This window comes from Nerophis ophidion, linkage group LG15, assembly GCF_033978795.1.
Source record: "Nerophis ophidion isolate RoL-2023_Sa linkage group LG15, RoL_Noph_v1.0, whole genome shotgun sequence".
Classification (NCBI taxonomy): Eukaryota; Metazoa; Chordata; class Actinopteri; order Syngnathiformes; family Syngnathidae; genus Nerophis; species Nerophis ophidion.
In genome coordinates this window covers 25,171,256-25,177,480 of record NC_084625.1, presented here as the reverse complement: position 1 = coordinate 25,177,480, position 6,225 = coordinate 25,171,256, and the positions used below count along the sequence as shown (strand labels likewise).

The following is a 6,225-nucleotide window of genomic DNA, read 5'->3' as shown; positions in this document are numbered from 1 at the left end:
ACAAATATATATTATCAGCATAATACAGTCATCACACAAGTTAATCATCATAGTATATACATTGAATTATTTACAATCCGGGGGGTGGGATGAGGAGCTTTGGTTAATATCAGTACTTCAGTCATCAACAATTGCATCAACAGAGAAATGGACATTGAGACAGTATAGGTCTTATCTAGTAGGATATGTACAGCGAGTAGAGAACATAGTGAGTTCAGATAGCATAAGAACAAGTATATACATTAGAAATACATTTGATTATCTACATTAGGTTATTTACAGTCCGGGAAAATGGGATGTGAATGGAGGAGGATTAGTAAAGTGTTGAATTTGCTTGGAGGTGTTGTGGTGCATGTACAGTAGATGGCAGTATTGTCATGTTTAAGAGTGTCACATGCTGTTTACGGCGGACGAACTGCCTTACGGTAGACGTAAACGTGACTGCTGTTGTGTGTGTTGTTTTATTGCGCTGGGAGAAGGTTAATGAAACTGCCTAACAATAGACTCGCATAAGAAACCAAGAACTCGCCCTCGATCATTCTACAGCTATAACGTCATTGGGCATACACGCTATTTATACACGTCACTCAGGTCCATGGAGCTGGAGGGGGCGTGGCCTCCAGCTCTGCCTGAATTCGGGAGATTTTCGGGAGAAAATTTGTCATGGGAGGTTTTCGGGAGAGGCGCTGAATTTCGGGAGTCTCCCAGAAAATCTGGGAGGGTTGGCAAGTATGCTCCCCGGGCACTCCCAACTTCCTCCCACCTCCAAAAACATGACCCTGGGGATAGGTTGATTGGCAAGACTAAATTGGCCCTAGTGTGTGAATGTGAGTGTGAATGCATATTGTCTATCTGTGTTGGCCCTGTGATGAGGGTGTACCTTGCCTTCCGCCTGAGTGCAGCTGGGATAGGCTCCAGCCCCCTTGTGACCCTGAGAGGGACAAGCGGTAGAAAGTATTCAGGGAAGAAGAAAACACTTCATATTTGTCAAAGCGTGGACTTTGGTGAGGTTTGTTTTCCTTGAGGTGCAAAGCGATTGGAACGGACATGTCATGAAGGTAAGGACATCTTTTAATTGTAATTCAAAAAAAGGGATAAACGAAAAGCGCTCACAATGGAGGTACAAAACTTGACTATGAAAACAAAAAATTGCACGAAGGCAAAACTATGGGCATAAACTAAAACTTGCACAATGTCAGATCTATGAACAACCAAAACGAAACACTTACTGTGACCGAGACGAGGGTCATTGGCATGGAATCATGGGTTTGTAGAAGGTGATCGAGGGTGATAGAAGGTGATGTCGCCAGGCTGACAACCTGGCAACTGTGGCTTAAATAATACTGTGGTGATTGGAAACAGGTGAAAACTAATGGGGTGCCATGGAAACAAAACAATGGAGTGAAAAAACAGGAACTAATGGAGTCCAAAAAACAAACAGCATATGGCCAAACAAAAATATGATCAACAGACATGACAATATTACTGTCAGCCTTTATTTAGTAATTGTGACAAGTAAATGAATGCATTGGAAACCCCGATACACCAGCTCCGCCAGTGTCTAAGTATTGTTTGTTCACACCAGACAATGGCAGAGTTGGTGGTTGACTTTGTTAAACCTCTTCTAATTGCTGGATGCTGTTTTTGTTGCCTGTAACGCACACTGTTGTGGCATTGTTGCTGGATTCTGAGTAAAAGGCACAGACAAATTACGTCTCTTATGCAGCAATGTAATAGAATCTCTGTGTTAAAAAAGCTATTACCTAATAATGGTCATATCAAGGGTAGTGCCCTCTTTCTTTTACCTCCCCCTGATCATCAACTTATCCAATCTATGACCTCACTTCGCTGCAGCCCCTCCTAATAAATAATGGCAAGTGTCCCAAGCTCATCATCCCAGCAAATAGGCCGCTATATAAGATGTGCTATGACCTCAGATAGCCACAGTGGGGAGGTTGGCAGCCCATTCATTCTAGGTTCAGTGGGAGTAAAAAGGCTTTATATAGACCAGGGGTCGGGAACCTATCCAAATATTTTAAAATGTATTTCCGTAAGAGCCATATAATATTTTTTTCAACACTGAACACAACTAAACGCGTGCATTTTTTAGTAAGACCAACATTTCTAGAATATAATAGGTCTATTATTCTTTATAATAACGGCGTGGCGCAGTGGAAGAGTGGCCGTGCGCAACCCGAGGGGTCCCTGGTTCAATCCCCACCTAGTACCAACCTCGTCACGTCCGTTGTGTCCTGAGCAAGACACTTCACCCTTGCTCCTGATGGGTGCTGGTTAGCGCCTTGCATGGCAGCTCCCTCCATCAGTGTGTTAATGTGTGTGTAAATGGGTAAAATGTGGAAGTAGTGTCAAAGCGCTTTGAGTACCTTGGAGGTAGAAAAGCGCCATACAAGTACAACCCATTTATCATTTAATAACATTGTTATTCTGAAGCTAACTGTGGAGGGGGCGTGGCCTGCGGGCCTGCAGCGAAGTGAAGTGTTGCCAGGACCGGCCTCGAAATCAGCGACAGGAGCGTAGATGTTCCCGCCTGGGCCTTGTTATCTAATCACCCGTCGCTCTGTTTTTAAGCAGCAGCCAGGGGGAGAGACGGGTTTGGGGTTGGAGCCAGAGTGCGAGCGAGAACGAAAGGGAAAAAGACAATTGCTATTTTTCAGACTTATTGAAAAATATAAAAAATATTGTAACCCTGAATTAAAAACATATTGTAACCCTGAAACAGGCTCTCATGTTGGTGCTTGGTGGTCTGAAGAACCTCCAGGAGGGCAAGCCCTAAACTAAGCAATAATAATTAAATCACTTCTTACCCTTAATGCAACTTCTTGAACAACTGCGGTACAAAAAAGGATGGATGGATTCAAATGCATGAGCATGTTTTATATTTTCAACATTATTTTTAACACTTTGATTACAATTGGAAATATTCATTACTTATTGTGTTAAGCAATGTCAGCTCAGATTCATCCGAGAGCCAGATGCCGTCATCAAAAGAGCCACATCTGGCTTGCGAGCCGTAGGTTCCCTACCCCTGATATAGACCCTTGGATAAGCATACACACGTCCTTGACTAAACAGGAAATCCAACAAAATATGCTAGAAAATGCTTAATTTTGACCAGTTTGGATTTGCTTTCCTGCTCCAACCTCAGATTCATTACACCCCACCCAGCCTCTGTTAGAAACTTTCCCCATATAATATGATGGCCATCTGCTCGGCTGAGCCACGCTTTCCCAAAAGCCCCTGGGCGAGATGTTTATCTGTCTCCCCTCCCTTCCCACCGCCAACAACAACCCCCTCCACTCCCATCCACCTCCCGCCCGAAACTCTGTTAAGGATGCAAAACATATCAGCGATCAGGTGCCGCCGAGCTGTAAAGTGATCAGGAGAAATGGGAGGAAGCGTAATTGAAGTGGATTAGAGCAGAGAGCCGTGGGAGGAGGAGGGCGGCGAATGGGAATGAAATAAAAATTATCGCGGCTTGGACAGCCGCCCTTCTTACTGCTGTTTGAAATTCACTGCGCTGTGATTAACATTGGAGCAGAGCAATGGTTAGAAGTCCTGGCAAGTTCCATGTTTTATTAACAGCTGTTGTTGGTAATGTGTTCCTGTCAGCTTGACAAATGGACTCTCAAGTACGTTGATTTTGAAAGTTTGCAAAGATAAACTACCGAGAACTACCGTTTTATTCAGAGCACATTTGTGTTTTTCTGGGCTATTATATGTTTTTTCTAAATGATAAAATAAATACAGACGAACCTCAGTGACGACAACGCTGTGGATAGACTCTGTAAGTTTTAAACCACACGAGGCTTGTTCATTGCGTTCTTTGGACTCGTATTGAGTTAACAAAATTAGACAAATGCTATAAGTAAGCTAGAGTTGTACAGTATGCCAAGATACTAATGAATCATTCTTGGTACTATACCGCCTCTGAAAAGGAGCATGTTTGGTAGCGCACAATCACAGAGTACTACCAACAGATACAGTGTGGAGACAGAAATGGGAGAACGGACGCATTTTGTCTTAAAAACTAACGATAAAGGTGGAGTTATAACACTGAAACGCCCTCAGGAAGAGGTGCTTTGAGACATGGCTAGCTAGCTAGTGGCTAAAGTCCAGCCTCAGTCTGCAGTGTTTTAGCTACTTCTAAATCACTAATCCTCGCCTCCATGGCGACAAATAAAGTAACTCTCCTAAATGTATCATCCCTGCAGGACGAGGAATAGCTAAACATGTAGCTCTCTGGCGTCAAAATGTAAACACACGCCAGTGGTAGATCCACACCTGACATCAACTGTAATGACACCACGTACAGTAGCGATACCACTATGATTATGTCCATATATTTTGGCATCACATCTTGTTTTGTTTTTAAAACATTTATATTATGTTTATAAACTCAGGAAATTTGTCCTTGGACACATGAGGGCTTTGAATACGACCAAAATATGATCCTGTAACTACTTGGTATCAAATTGATACCAACATTTGTGGTATCATCCAAAACTAATGCAAAGTATCAAACAACAGAAGAATAAGTGAGTATTACATTTTAATAGAAGTGTAGACAGAACATGTTAAAAGAGAAAGTAAGCAGATAATAACAGTAAATGAACAAGTAATACTTAATTGTCTACCACGTGTCCTTAATAAAATAAATAAAACAAAATATTGTATTGGAAAATGACAATATGTTACTGCATACGTCATTACAATGGATGTCGGGTGTAGATCCACCCATGGCATTTGTTTACATTGAGGAGCTCTAGCCTGTTAGCAGTGAGCCATTGTATCCTCCCACAGTGTGTAGTGAAGCATGTTTAGCTATTCCTCGTCTTGCAGGGATGATACTTGTAAGAAAAAGTACTATATTTGTCGCCATGGAGGCGAGGATTAGTGATTTAGAAGTAGTTATAACACTGCTAACTGCAGATGGATGTTAGCCGTTTGCTAGCTAGCCATGTCTTAAAGCACCACTTCTTGAGGGTGTTTCAATGTTATAACTTCTCTTTTATCGTTAGTTTTTAAGCCAAAATGCATCCATTCTCCCCTCTTTGTCAACATTTTGTGTCTGCCTGTAAGTTCTCCGGGATCGTGCGTTGCCGAACATACTCCTCTGCTCGTAAAACCAGCAATGTCATTGCCGGTGTACCTTACAACCCTAGTTGGGACACCCAAGAACAGCACAACAAAGCCACATTCTCAGTTTAAAAAATCTTCACTCACCAACGCGTCTTCCACTTGATTTATTACCAGGTTCGAGCTTGTTTGGCCTCCATGTGCATAACACCGTGACAAAGCAAAGCGGACGTGATGCAATATGCAACCCGGAGATACTTTGTTAGAAGATCTGTGTGATGCAACTTCCTGTAGATCATGTGATTTGTTGGGAATATTCCAAATTTTTCAGAGGGCACAACATATTAGGGTAACAGGACTGAGTGCAAATCAAAGGCGATAAAGTTAGTCTACCGCAGGGCAGCTGTGGCTACAGATGAAGCTTACCACCACCAGGTGTGAATGAATGATGGGTTCCCACTTCAATGTGAGCACCTTGAGTATCTAACAATAGAAAAGCGCGATATAATTCTGATCCATTATTGTTATTAATTAAAGTATTTCTAGGATACAAATATGTAAAGAATAAAAAAACATTTCTGATGGATTTAAATGATTATATTTTATGGTGATGTCAAATTTCAGGAGTGTTTTGTAGATCATGTGATTGTTGGGATATTCCACATTTTTAAGAGGGTACAACATATTAAGGTAACAGAACTGAGTGCAAATCAAAGATGATAAACTTAAAGTATATACAGGATAAGAAATACAAATACAAATATGAAAAAAAAAAAAAAGCATTTCTGAGGGATTTAAATGATTATATTTTATGGTGATGTCAAATTTCAAGAATCTTGAACAAGCGAGTATTAAATGCAGTTTATCCTGTGTTTAATGTAAATAATTAATGAGATCATTGGGCAGGACACTTTGCTTAGTAAAGAAATTTATTTTTCAGGTAAATGTATCGCATATTCATACATTTTATTTACTGTGGACGCAAAAGGCCCCGATTCCTTGGGATCGTATGGCCCCTAACCTGTCAGAATGGGGTCAGAGTGCTTGCTCGTTAAACAATTTTTTAGAAGTTAATTAGTGTCTTTATTACAAAAGCTTTTTTTTTAATACTGAGTTTATGTAACATAA

At 41.2% G+C, this 6,225-nt stretch overlaps 1 long non-coding RNA gene across 1 annotated transcript in view; it reads right to left on the bottom strand.

Annotated features, from left to right (window-relative positions):
- The window catches only part of LOC133569520 (uncharacterized), a 21,984-nt gene extending 16,602 nt beyond the window's left edge, over positions 1–5,382 (bottom strand). The window contains exon 1 of the long non-coding RNA XR_009809823.1: positions 5,245–5,382. This is a non-coding gene — a long non-coding RNA (uncharacterized LOC133569520). The remainder of the gene's footprint in view (positions 1–5,244) is intronic.
- Between the last annotated feature and the right edge of the window lie 843 nt (positions 5,383–6,225).